Source organism: Heterocephalus glaber, unplaced genomic scaffold, assembly GCF_053883595.1.
Source record: "Heterocephalus glaber isolate CG9 unplaced genomic scaffold, H.glaber_assembly_v1.0 deba00001457, whole genome shotgun sequence".
Classification (NCBI taxonomy): Eukaryota; Metazoa; Chordata; class Mammalia; order Rodentia; family Bathyergidae; genus Heterocephalus; species Heterocephalus glaber.
The window spans coordinates 25,574,112-25,587,813 of NW_028258305.1; the positions used below are offsets into that span (position 1 = coordinate 25,574,112).

At 50.2% G+C, this 13,702-nt stretch overlaps 1 long non-coding RNA gene across 9 annotated transcripts in view; it reads left to right on the forward strand.

Moving 5' to 3' along the window:
• The window catches only part of LOC110347959 (uncharacterized), a 44,103-nt gene that overhangs the window by 14,775 nt on the left and 15,626 nt on the right, over positions 1 to 13,702 (forward strand). For 8 of the 9 annotated variants that reach the window (XR_015453175.1, XR_015453172.1, XR_015453177.1 and 5 more), the window contains 2 exons: positions 508 to 4,733; positions 5,837 to 5,900. This is a non-coding gene — a long non-coding RNA (uncharacterized LOC110347959). The remainder of the gene's footprint in view (positions 1 to 507; positions 4,734 to 5,836; positions 5,901 to 13,702) is intronic. The other variant, XR_015453178.1, reaches the window with a different exon arrangement.

Sequence of the window (13,702 nt, forward strand, 5' to 3'; positions counted from 1 at the left end):
ACTCCCGCCCTAATCCGGCTAATTAAGGTCCACAGGGCGGTCGGGCTGCGCTCGCCCACCGCTTTCCCACGGCCGCGAAGAAAGCCCCTCAGTGCGCGCAGAGAACAGAGCGCGATTCAGGCCCGCCAGTCGGGAGCCAGCCGCTGCCACCCTGGGTCCCTGCAACTTCTCCGCGGGCTGTCCTCTGTCTCGTCTGCCACCTCCCCACCGACCACCGCGGGGTTTGTCTCTCCCTGCTTCCGTCTGCATCTCTGTGTCTCCCTCTCCTTACCTGTGTCTCCCCAAGGTGCTCTGTTGTCTGTCAGGTTCTCTTTCCCTCTGCCTGTCCTGTCTGTCCCCTGCCTTCCCCGTAGCCAGGGTTCAACCTCACCACTCACTAGGTCTGTTTGGGATCCCATCAAGTTGAGCCCAGCTGCCTTTGCCCAACAGCCTTAGAATGCCTCATCCTCTTCCTGGGGATCCCAAAGTCTCAGCTTTTCTTTCTTTCTTTCTTTTTTTTTTTTTCAGTACTGGCGGATTGAACCAAGGGCCTTCACACAGCTACATTCTCCGACCTTTTTTATTCTTTATTTTGAGACGGAGTGTAAGAAGATAAATTACCCAGGCTGGGCAAAAATTTATGATCCTTCTGCCTCATCCTCCCAGAGTACTGAGATTACAGGCATGGACTACCACACCCAGCTGGTCTCTTCTAAAGGGAAAGAAACAAGGAAGCTCTGAGACTCAGCCATGTCTCTTCAATGGTTTTGGAGAAAGCCCTGGCCTCTCCCTATGGGGGAAGACGGTAGCTCTAAGACAGTGAAAAGCCTTGGAGATGCCCACCCTGGGCCAACAAAGGGGTGTGTGTGTGTGTGTGTGTGTGTGTGTGTGTGTGTGGTCCGACAGCAGCACGAGCACAAGGGGATAGGGGGACTCAGAAAGCTCAGTGTCTTCTGGCCAGGCCAGAAAGGGCAGCTGTCAGCATTACTGAAATTGTCCAAGGAGAGAGCCTCTCTGCTGGGCTGAGTCTGGGCCAGCTACCATTGAAGCTGGACAACTGCTTTTCTAGAATTCAGTGGGAGTACGTGTCCAAAGGGTGCTGGATCCGTTTGGCCATTTATTCATTCACTCTACAAATATTTATTGAGTGCTTACTATGTGCTAGAAACCATTCTAAGGGGCAAAGAAAAGGTCAGGAACAAAATGGAGAGGGGAAAGAGTTTGTTAGGTAGAGGGAAAGGATCAGAAAAAAATGCAAAACCAGGAAGGGGTGTTGGGAACTAGGTGAGGACGGGGGCCTCTCTGGGTTTGTGGCTGTATTAGTCAGCTTTCCTATCTCTGAGACACCGTATCCAACATCCACAACTTAAAGGAGGACCGGTTTAATTTAGCTCATGGTTTGGGGGATTCAGTCCATGGTCAGCTGGCTTCGAGGAAGAGACATCATGGTGGAAGGGCATGGTGGGGCAAAGCTGCTCAGTTCATGGCAGCTGGGAAGCAGAGCAGGGGAATAGTGCTAGAGAGGAATAGGCCAGGGAGCATATATAGTACCTAAGGCCACACTCCATGCCCTACCCAGATACACCCAGAGTGTGCTCTACTAATTGACTGGGTGTTTTTTAATCCAATGATTAAATTGTCTTATCAGGATTAACATCACAGTGGCACTTCAGCAGAGGCCTGAGGTGATATCAGAGTGTGCTCTGTCCAGAGCAGTCAGTGATTGGGCTTCCAGGCAAGTCCTAACTGGAGCTACCAGGTGACTCTTTCCTTGGGGAAGGGGTGCTGCGCCCCACTGTGACCTGGTGGAGGTACTTGGCTTACCTAGGGGTGGTGGACAAGACTGGAAGTATTGGGCCACAGGAAAACTCCTGTCCCTCATTTTTCTTCTCATTTCATCACCGCTGACAGGGATGGTCTGACATGGTGACTTTTGAATGAACAGACCACACATAAAGCACACAATGTGGGGGGAAAAGTCCTGGCCAGAGGCTGGTGTTCTGTGTCCCAGGGAGAGGTAGGGCTCGAAAACCTAGGACTTCTTTACATCAAGGTAATTGAGGAAAACGGATTACTGAGTTTTGTGAGCTCCTAAATCACAAAACAATGGATCAGGGGGACAAGATATAAAAAGGCAAAATATGGCCTCCCGTGAACTCATGTAGGCCTCAGACAAAGCAGGAGAAAATGGGGAATAACAGAGGCAGAAGGAACGGAAGCATTGCAGGACCCACAGTCGCTTGGGGCTGGAATTAAGGGCGTTGAGCAAGTGCTAATGTGAGGGTGTTGGCTAAGTGGAGACAGGAGGCCCGTGAGACCTTTCTCAGCCTCTCCCTCCAGCTTGCTCTCCCACCCTCAAAGCCTGGCCTGGCAGAGTGGACCCTGGCTGAACCACCACCAGATCTGAGTGGTCCCTCATGCTTCTGGGCCAAAGTGGAGCTAGCCAGGGTTAGGGCCCCACACAGCCTCCGCCCTGGGCCTTCTCCCCAGGGCTGTGCTGCCAGGACTGTGTGAAGCAGACAAGGCGGGAAACCCCAGTGGGATGGAGTCTGAGGCAGGAGTTTTTCATGAGCGTGCCCCACACTACCTGAGAGCCCAGGAGGGCAGCACTCAACCCTTCGGGGCCTCGCTGCCTCACTTGGAGACTGGGGTCATATCGGTGGCCCCTCCTCATGGGGCGGTGATGAGGACCAATGAGATAAGAATGTAAAAGGTACTCTGTCAGCCAGCAATTGCCAGTCTTTTTTGATGAATACATTTTCTATTTTGGCCTACTACCCACATACAAAAAAGAGTTTCTAGGGCCGGGGATTTAGCTCAGTGGTTCCGCCGCCTGCCTTGCAAGCACAAGGACCTGAGTTCGATCCCCTGTACCAAAAAAAAAAAAAAAAGAGTTTCTAGTGGCATTTATTACGTTGAATTTATTACATTTATGATGTTGAATGTATTGGTCTATGTCTATGCTATCTACATTTATTGATTGATTGATTTATACTAGGGATCGAATCCAGGATCTTTACACTGAGCTGCACCCTCCTCCTAGTTTTATTTTTAAAATTCAGGAAAGGGTCTGATTGAGTCTCTAAATTGCCCAGGCTGAACTTGAACTTGCACTTCTCCTGCCCCAGCTTCCCAGAGTGCTGGGATCGCAGGCGTGTGCCACCATGCTGGACTCATTCTGTTTTTTAAAAGCTTCGAGTCATCATCCACTGGGTCTTGAACTATGGTTTAGAATGGGATGCAAAAGCATTTGTGATTTCCACCTTGAGAGTTTGATGGAGGTGGGCCATGGGCGGCCTAAGGAGCTGCTGCCCTGGACACGTCCACTCTGACTCCCGTGCACCCCATCAAGGCCTGATTCTGTGAGGTAGACTTGAATCCTACCTTTGCAGCCATACTCCTCTGCCTGCCCCCAACACTTCCCTAGTGACTACTCAGCTTCATGTCAAAGGCCAGACATACCTGGATAGACTTAGATGGAACCTTAAGGGTCATCTTGTCCCTCTCTTTACATGAGAGGAAACTGAGGCCCAGCCAAGGAAAGTGATTTTTTCAAGGCCACCCACTGAATAGGTGGCAGAACCAGAACTAGAGCTCAGATGTCTTTTTTTTGGTACCGGGAATCGAACTTGGGTCCTTGTGCGTGCAAGGCAGGGGGCAGAACCACTGAGCTAAATCCCCGGCACTCAGATGTCCTTCTGTCACATGGCTTGTTCTCACTTGTGGCTTCTGCCTGATAACAAACCCAGCCTGCCCCACCTTCTATCTCTGGAGTATAGGAACCATCCCTGGCCTGGCTAGAATAGGGATGAAACAGCAGGTTCAGTCTAGACTCTGCACATGCAGTCCATGTGGCCAAAGCCTGTTAGTACTTCTGAGCCCCAGTCTCTTCCTGTGTAGACTAGAAATGATGCTTTCTACTTTTCCCAACACACAGGCGTGCTTTGGAGATTAAATGAGATAAGGTACATCAAAAGGACTTTGAAAAACTATTTAGGCCAGGGATTTAGCTCAGTGGTGTGGCTGCCTGCCTTGAAAGTGCAGGGTCCCGAGTTCGATTCCCATACCAAAAAAAATGTACATCTTGAAAAACTATTTAAATATACTTTAAAACTGAAGGGTTCTTGAGAGTGGGGGAAGGGTTGGATGGGGAAGATTATCGGTTTTCTTAGGAGGATGAAGTTATGAGGTGAGTTACTTATCACACTTATCCCATTGTTCCTGCCGTTTTCTGAAGCATCTCTGGAAGTCCTCTTTCATGAGTGTCTCTAGTTGCACTGTTCTAACTGCCTCTGTGTCTTAAATTGTTATGAAAATATTTACCTCTCATGGTCATTTTGACTTTGGAGAAGGGCCAAAAGTTGCACCATGCCAAAGCTGGTGAATGAGGTGGATGAGGAACTTTGGTGCTGAAGAATTCCAGATGATAGGTGTAGACACTCACACAGGAGCAGAATTCCAAAGTGGCTGTGTGACCTCTAAACCGTGCACTACAGAAAGGAAGAAAGTCGTTTATCCTGGAGACACCTGGCCATCCTCACTTAGCCAGGTATTGAAGTCATGTTGGTACCTTCAGATGACATAATGAAAGTGACACATCCCTTCTGTGGCCTTCCTCCCAAACCCCAAGCTCCAGGCTAACCATGAGAAAAACAGCAGACAAGTCTCAACTCCAGGACAGCTGCAAAACACCTGACCAGCGCTCCTCGAAACTGTCCAAAACAAGGAAAGTCTGAGAAACTGTCAGAATCAAGGTAATATGATGACTAAATGTAAGTCATATCTTAGAATAGAAAAAGGGCATTAAGTAAAACCTCAGGAAATGTGGACAAGGTATGGATTTACATTTCAGTAACACTGTTTGTGTTTTTTGTGGTTTTTTTTGGTAGCTGGGATCGAACTCGGGTCCTTGCATTTGCATAGCAGGCGGTGAAACCACTAAGCTAAATCCCCAGCCCTTCAGTAACATTGTTAATAATATTATAAAGCCTATAGTAACATATCAGTATTGTTTATTAAACAATGGCAGATGTAATACCAGTGTGAGATGTTAATAATAGGGGAAATTGGGTATGGGAACTCTCCATGCTATTTTTGAATTTTTCCTATAAATTAAAACTCTGCTAGAATACAGTTTATATGAAGTTTTATATAGAAAATTGAAGGCCTTGTGCTGTAATTATTCATACATTATGGCTGAGACAGGTGGAATTGGAAGCACGTGTGGGAAGGTTTTCCCAGAAGTACAGAGAGGATTTGAGGAACTACTCAGGGCTGAGCAATACAGCTGGGGAGGCAGGGAGAGGAGGAGGTTCGCACATACCCTGGCCTGGGAAGAGGTATCCTCGAGCAAGCGTCCCTGGGCCAAGGTGGCTTGGGGCCCTTCTCTGGTTTGAGAGGGCTTCTGTAGGAGGTGAGTAGGTGGGGACATAGTCCAACAGGCCTTCCATCCAGAGGTGAGGCTCGCGGCCCTTCCTGTTGCGCTGGGGTGCATGACTGCTTCAGCCACTAGAATGTGGCAAAGTGATTGTGTTTCTGGACCAAGGCTGTTAGAAATGGTCAGCTTCCACCACTTCCTGTCTCTTGGGATTCTAGTCTCGGAGATGAGGCATCAGGAGGAGAGGAAGCCTGCAGAGGGCCCCATGTGCAGGAAAAGGGGCCTGGTGTGCTCAGGCCTGGCTGTCTCCTGGCCACAGCCAGCTCTTATCTGCTGACTGTGTGAATGGGCTTAAGAGTGGATCCTCCAGTCTACTTCGGCGCTGCCACAGCTACCATCTCATGAAGCAGAAACTGACTTTTCCTGCCATGTCTGGACCAAACTGTAGACTCATGATGTCTTTTTTTTTTTTTTCCGTAGCCTTGGCTAGCCTCGAATTTGTGGCAGTCCTCCTGCCTCAACCTCCTGAGTGCTGGGATTAGAGGTATGTGCCACCATGCATAGCTTGGAAGATGTCTTAAGCTATATACTAAATTTTGAAGTGGAGAAGTCATAGTAACCTGAACATCTAAAACCAAGTCCAGGACTCCTCCTTCCCCTTCCCCTCCCCTTTGTCCTTTTTCTCCTATATGCACCCAGGTTGTGGTGTGTTGGTTTAATGCATGGAGATTGAGGCTGCACTTCCTGGGATCAGATCCTGACTACCACACAGCAGCTGTGTGACTCTAAGCAAGCTACTCAGTCTCTTTGTGCATCCATGTGCTAGTCAGCTTTCAGTTGCTGTTATAAAAACCTGTGAAAATCAACTTAAAGGAGGGGAGGTTTATTTTGGCTCACAGTTTCAGAGGTCTCAGTCCATGGTGAGCTGGGTCCATTGCTTTTAGGCCCATGGTGAGGGAACATCATGGCAGAAGGATGTGGCAGAGGGAGGTGGCTCACCTCATGGCAACCAGGCAGGAGAGAAGAGGGAGAGAAGAAGGGAAAGAGGGGAGAGAGAGAGAGAGAGAGAGAGAGAGAGAGAGAGAGAGAGAGAGAGAGAGAGAGAGAGAGAGAGGCTTCTTTCTTCCTTCTTCCACTTTTGTTCCATCTGGGCCTGTTTGGATGGTGTGGCCCACAGCCAGGGCAGATCTTTTGACTCAGTTTGCTGTCCCACAGGCCCACCAGAGCTAGAAACACCCTCACAGAACACCCCGAAGGGAGCTTTACTAGTTTCTAGACATTTATCAATCCAATCATGCTGACAATCAAGTATACTGCTACTTCATCTAGAAAGTGGACACAGGGCCAGGGATTTAGCTCAGTGGTTCTGGCACCTGCCTTGAAAGCGCAAGGTCCCAACTTTGATCCCTGGTACCAAAAAGAAAGAAAAGAAAGGGGAGACAATAACAGTGGATGGGATAGAATTATTGGGAAGAATAAGTAAAAAGCAGGTGGCATATGCACAATCATTCTGCCAAGACCAAGTGTCGGCCCCCTCGGGTTCTGGGACACTGGCCTGCTGGGCCCTCCTTGCCCACTCACTTGGGACCCAGTCAGACTTCCCAGGTGGCACTGCCTATCTCCCCAGACCAGGAGCAAGCCCCCTTCCTGCTGGCTTTGAGCCCTACCCTGAGGCCGGCCTTGCTCACTCCCATGACACTGTCTGGCTCCTTGCTCCCTCCCTGCTCCTCTCTGGTTTTGACTGTCCAGACAGAGGTGACCCCAGGCCCTTTCCTGTGGAAGAAACCCAGGAAGCTAACGACCAAGCCAGGAGTTCTCCACCCTGGCTGGCTGCACGGCGGAATCCCTGGAGCCTTAAAACAGAAAATGATGCTGGACCCCACTGTAGTTAAACAGAACCTGGGTAGGGCCTGGAGCTGGATTGCTTTTAAGGCCCAGATGACTCTAAGGAGCACAAAGGATGGACTGGGGACTACGGAGACAGGGGATCCTCCCAGCTCCCTTCCTGCACTCCACAGTGTGCTGGGGAGCACCAGGAATATGGGGAGGCAGCGAGATGCCCAACCTGCTCAGGCCAGGATGGAGTCTGATGCCTCTTTAGCTGCCACCAGCCCTAACAGGACTCTGTGGATGTCCCTGCACTGAATGAAGCCCAGGCTTGGGGCCTCCCAGGCCTCCCAGGCCCTCTGCTTCTGCTGTCTTTAAGACCGAGAATGGCCAGGGTCCCCCTCACTGTGCTTGCGTGTAGCTGGCGTGAGGCCTAGAATCTGTCAGCAGCTTCATTGAGATGCTGCCCCAGCTCTGCCCTACTTCAGGATTTCAGAGCCTTAAGGCCCCTACCCCGGCCTTTCCCTGTTCCCTCTGTTACCCTGGAAACAGCTTTCGGTTTCTAGGGGTCCAGGGCAAATGGTGGGCAGGATGGGGCACGGGTGGAGGGCAGGCTGGCTGGCTGGGGAAGGGAGAGGCCTGGCAGAACCAAGGCTTGGCATGGGGTGGGGCTGGGGAGACCAAGACAGGCCCACCCTGAAGAAAGGGCCCTTTCTGACGGTCACTGGCTTAGAGGGGGTATTTTTCTGTGGTTTGTCTCCCCTGGTGAGGGTGCCTTTTTCTAATTTGCACAAAAACGTTGTATGTCTAAGTGGTGGCAGGGCCCTTGAACTGCCTGCTAACAGCCTGTGGGGTTTGGCCCTAGGACTCCCCTTCCCCCAGTGGAGACTCGGGCTCTGCCCAGCCCTAGCCCCAGGTGAGGAGAGAGCACCTTGCCTCCCACATTCCCACCAGCTGTGCTCCCCACTGAGCCCAGGAAGCGCCACATGGGGTGGCTGTGTGGAGCTGTCTCAAGGTCCCCGGGTGTTTCCGGAGCCCAGAATCCCATCGCAGTGATTTACCTGTAGGAATAACCAGGTGAGGCCAGCAACCAGGCTCGTTCTCTTTGCTTTTGAGACTCCATGGAACTTGCAGATGCTATCCACAGAGAACCCACTGTGCCAGAGCCACAGCTAGCATGAAGCATGAGCGGGGTACAGGTGGGTGACCCTGAGGTTGGGGCTCTGCTCTAGAAGGGAGGGCATTGGTCCTGTGTTCTGGCCCTGGCTCTGCCATTCCATCATCACCTGCTCCCTGGGCCTCAGTGTGCCCATCTCAGGATGAGGTCCTGCCCTTCCCAGCAGGACTCTGGTGAATGTGAGGGCCAGCAGGGTGATAAACAAGGAGTGCTTGAAAAATACAGTGAATGTTTAAATTAAAACAAATTTATTACCGTAAAAGACACATTGCCGTGAATCCTTCTCAAAATACTCTCCCTCACTATGAACACACTTCTCCCATCATTCTTGCCACTTTCTGAAGCAGTTCTAGAATTCTTTCCTGAGTGTTTTTATAAGGTGTGATCAAAAACAGGGTGAATGCTGCCGCTGCGTGCCATCCGACAGATAGGCAGGTCCACCTCATTCACCAGATCTAGCACTGTGAAACTTTGGTTCTTCTTCAAAGTCAAAATGACCACGAAAGGTAAATGTTTTGAATCAATTCAGGACACTGAGGCAGCCAGGATAATGGCAGGAAAGGTTGGGGAAGGGTGGGGCCCCCGGAAGCCGGAGACAGGGTATCAGTTTGGGAGGAGGCTGCAGCTTGAGGCAGAAGATGCTCAGCCTTTCTCCTCCCTTCCCTCGGGCCCCACCCTGGGCCTGGCCTCTGGGAGCCACATATTGTTAGTCCCGTCTCTCAAACGTGGCGGCCACAACCAGAGAGCCACCTCTTCTCTAAACCTTGGGTCATCCAGGGAAGTGAGTGCTTCTGCCAGATTCCCTGATCTCAAAGAGGAGACGAAGGCCTTGGACACACAGTCCATTCCCATCTCCTTCCCTGCACCCCACACACAGCACTGCCTTTCTGAAAATGGGGACATCCTCTGGGCCTCGGGGAAGGGACATCTGGAAAAGGCTTGGGGAGAGTCCCTGTGTCTGGCTGGGCTGAGGAGGAGTAAGTGCTAGGTGCCTCGCTGACCCAGTGGTGCCACCATGCTGGACTGGTCCGTGCCAGCACCCTGGGCCACCGCAGCTGGTCACCCTGTGCCACAGCCATGCCCCTGTCCTCAGCCTGCGGGAGGCTGCAGAGACTGGGCCACCAGCACCAGAGCACTCTCTGGCCACAGGGGCCTCTGATAAGTTTGGTCTTGGCTGGCAGAGGAAGATGGTGGTCCTGAGCGCTGTTCTCCACTACACTGACCTGACGCCTTCCTTCCACGCACCACCAGGAAAGCCATGGGCTCCAGGGCAGGGACATGGCGTGTTTATACAAGAACAGGAGTGACTTTGGGGCTGGGATGCCACAGGCACAGGTGAATGGCAGGAAGGGGAGCTGATTGGCAGTGCAGATCTCAAGCCCTAAAGATGTACAACCCTTTTGGCTGGGCAATCCACTGCTGGGAGTTGACGCTCAGGAAATAACAGTGAGTTCCCAGAAGGCATGTGTACAAGGACGCCTGTCTCATCCTTGTTTAGAACTGATACCACTCAATGGGAGATCGGAATGTTTACCCAGTGGAGAACTTATGTGCCATTCACACAGCAGCGGAATTATCATTAACACTTGGCAAGAACATTCTGGTGTGTGTCTTTTGGCCAGTTTAAGCATGCCTTTCTCTTAGGTATAGATGAAATTGCTGGGTTCAAAGGTTTATGTATGCTCACTTTGAGTTGCTGGAAAATAGATTGTTCCAGTGAGCACTGCCCAGTTTACAAGAACTCTTATTTATTGTGCCAGTATCTTTGCTAACACTTAGTATTGTCAAGCTGTTCCATTTTTGGCTCTCCTAGTGAATATCTAATGGGGATGAATTATCTAAATATGTGTCCACAAGAAAATAAAATGTATATATATATATATATATATTTTTTTTTTGGTACCGGGGATCGAACTCGGGACCTTCCGCTTGCAAGGCAGGAGGCGGAAACACTGAGCTAAATCCCCGGCCCTAAAATGTATATATTTATAAAATGAAAATCTACACAGCAATGAAAAATTATAAACTACTAATTCACACAGTTTGTATAAACTTCAAAATGTATTTAAATTGTGTACAAAAGAGGACATACTGCATGATATCATTTATATAAAATTCTAAAACAAGGAAAAGTAAGTTAAGATGATAGTGGTCAGAACAATTATCTATGGGGATGAGGAGATACTGAAGAGGGAGAGGACAAGGGAACTTTCTGGAGTATTGAAAATGCTTGATACTTTGGTCTAGGTAGTAATTAACTAAGTGTATATTTATCATATTTATTCTGTGTCATAACAAAGTTTTGTTTTTTTAAAAAATTTTTTTAGATAGGGTCTCACTATGTACTTCAAACTGATCTTGTTAGGCAATCCTCCTGCCTCAGCCTTCCAAGTGCTGGGATTACAGGCATGCACCTCCACACCTGGCCACTAGAAAAGTTTTGTGGTTTGAAACTAAAATGTCCCTCCAAAGCCTCATATGTTTGGAAGGTGACTAGATAATGCAGGCATTGTCTTGTCATGAGTTCAGTAGCTGAACGTGTGGTTAAGAGGTAGGACCTGGTCAGAAGAGGGATGTCAGGCCGGGGATTTAGCTCAGTGGTTCTGCTGCCTGCCTCAAAAGCGCAAGGTCCCGAGTTCGATCCCAGTGCCCTCCCCCCCAAAAAGAAGAGGTATGTCACTGGAGTGTCTCTTTGGCGAGTATATCTCCCTCCCCGGGTACTCCCTTCTTTCTCTGCTTCCTGACCACTATGGAGTGACTGGCTTTCTTTCACCCAACCCCTTCCACATGCACTTTCTGCCTTGGAGCCAGCCATCCATGAACTGAACTCTCTGAAACTGTGAGCCAAAATAAACATCTCCTTTAAATAGCTGGTGTGGGGTATTTTGTCCCAGTAATGGAAAAGTGACTAGTTCAAAAGGGAAGCAAAAAGAAAACAAGGATGGATCTTGCTAGAGAGAATCTTCTATCCTTGAGGTATTAATTGAGCTGCACATTAAGTTTCCTTCCAACTCTGGTTTCAGAGTCAAGGGTTAGGAGCGTAGCTCAGCGGTGGAATGCTTCCCAGCATGTGCAAGGCCCCAGGTTCACTTTCCAGTCCTGAGGGGAAAAAAAAGTCAGAGGACAGTGTCAAATGGAATACCCACAGTGGCTCAGGGAAGAACTAATACTAGAGTCTTACCCTATGGTCTAGCGCTGCTATAGGTAAGCATGTGAAGAGGAATGGGAAAAAAAAGGAGTGTGGGAGAATGAGAGCTAAAACAACCACTATATGCCCTCCCATCGCTGCAAGAAGACCCTTCCCAATGAGAACTTTTAGCTCTTCCCATCAAGAACTGGAAGCTGAGCTGCGCATGACGGTGCATAGCTGTAATTCCAACACTGTTGGAGGCTGAAGCAGGAGGATCAAAATTTCTAGCCCAGCCTGGAAAACTTAGCAATTTACTAAGATCCTGTCTCAAATAGATAAGAAAGGGCTAGGAATGTAACTCAGTGTGAAGGTGCTGAGTCAATCCCCAGTATTGGAAAAAAACAAACAAACCCTGGAAGCAAGAAGTAAGTTAATTAGTCATGATGTATTTTTTTTTTTTTTTTTTGGTACCAGTGATCAAACCCAGGTCCTTGCGCTTGTGAGGAAGGCCGTGGAACCACTGAGCTAAATCCCTGCCCAGTCATGATATATTTTTAAAATCTGGATAGTCTCGGTCTTGGATGTGGACAGACTGATCCCTAGAAATACACAGAAACACTTGGTAATAGGTGTCAGGACAACCACAAGAGCAACGAGGATGCCAGGTACCCTCTCCAGGTGTCATCTCAGTGGATGAATCACCCTAACATGCCCCAAGATCTGGCTCTATGACAGGGGTGATTTGTTCTTTGTCTAACAAATATAAGATCAGGAGTTCGAGGTCTAGCTCAGTGGTAGAGAGCTTACCTAGCACACTGCCCTGAGTGGTTCAGTCCCTGACACCACACATGTGCACTCACACACACTGATACTAATAATTAAAAAAAGAATAACTCTTACTGAGCATGGTGATACCACCTGTAATCCCAGCAACACTCTGGGAGGCTGAGGCAGGGGGCTAGCAAGTTTGAGCCTAGACTTGGCAACTTAGCATCTTAGTGAGACCCTCTCTGCTCACCTCTTCTCACTCTCCCCCTCTCCCTTTACATGGTTTCTAAGCCAGAAAGACTTTGGACTGCCCTTTACATGCAGACCAGGAAGCAGAGAGGTCAAGGGCCTGACCCCAAGTCACCCAGCTGGGCCCACCACTGCACAGGTGGAGTCCCTGTGTTCAGCTGGCCGCAGCACAGGACCTCCCAGGAGGAGGCTCCCCTGCTGCCCCATTAGTGCTGCCTATAGCAGCTGTTGCACTTGAGGGCCAGGATTGCCCCAAGAAGAGATGCCTGGAGGCCAACACCCCACTCCTGCCTGGGCCCTAGGTCAAGGGGATGGGCGGCTGGGGATCCTGGAGGGCAGGCTCCGCCACCTACACACACTCTGGGACCATCAGCACTCGTAACCTGCAAGAACTTTCTGTGCAGGAGGGCAGATGACCCACACCAGAACCTAGTCCTCAGGGATGTGAGGTAGGGTTTGGGGTGCCACTTGGAGTAAGTCCCAAACCCATGGCACTAGGGGTAAAAGAAGACACTATTAAGCCTCGTGGCCACAGCAAGTAGGTCCTGCAATGGGCTGTGGAAGAGCCCAGAAGCACAGTGTTGGTGGTTTAGAGTGAGGCACATCTGTGCTTCAGGGGAGGGGACGGGCAACAGGGTGACACGCCTGAGAGATAGGTGGGGTGCAGAGGAGCAGGTGGGAAGGGTGACCTTGGTGGTGGCACAGCATGAGCAAAGGCATGGTGACCCTAGGGGCCACTCTTGTCTAGCTGTGGGACTGACCCAGACAAAGGGCCTGTAAGTGCCAGCATCTAGACACACATCCATCTGTGAGGTGCAGCCATTATGGGCAGAAGCCCTTGGTGAGCCCTAGTGGGGCCAGGAAGACTTCTGGGAGGAGGAGAGGCCTGCATGAGCTCTAGCAGGGTTCCCCTTCCTATCCCTTATCCTAAAGGCCAGAAGCCCAGGAACTGGGGACTGGGGGAGTTGTATCAGAGTCAGCAGGGAACCTCACTTGTCCTGGTGGACACAGACAGGGAAATGCAGGCTCAGCTTACCTTGGGGAACTTAAGCCCGGCCTAGCGGCTGCCCCCACCATACCCCCTTCAGTTCCCTGGGAGGTGTGTGCCCTCACCCTGGCTGGCTCTGTGCAGCGCGGAGTTGAGTCTCTGTGAGGGTTACCCCATTTTAGCTGAGCAGCTTGAATTGTGCTGTGT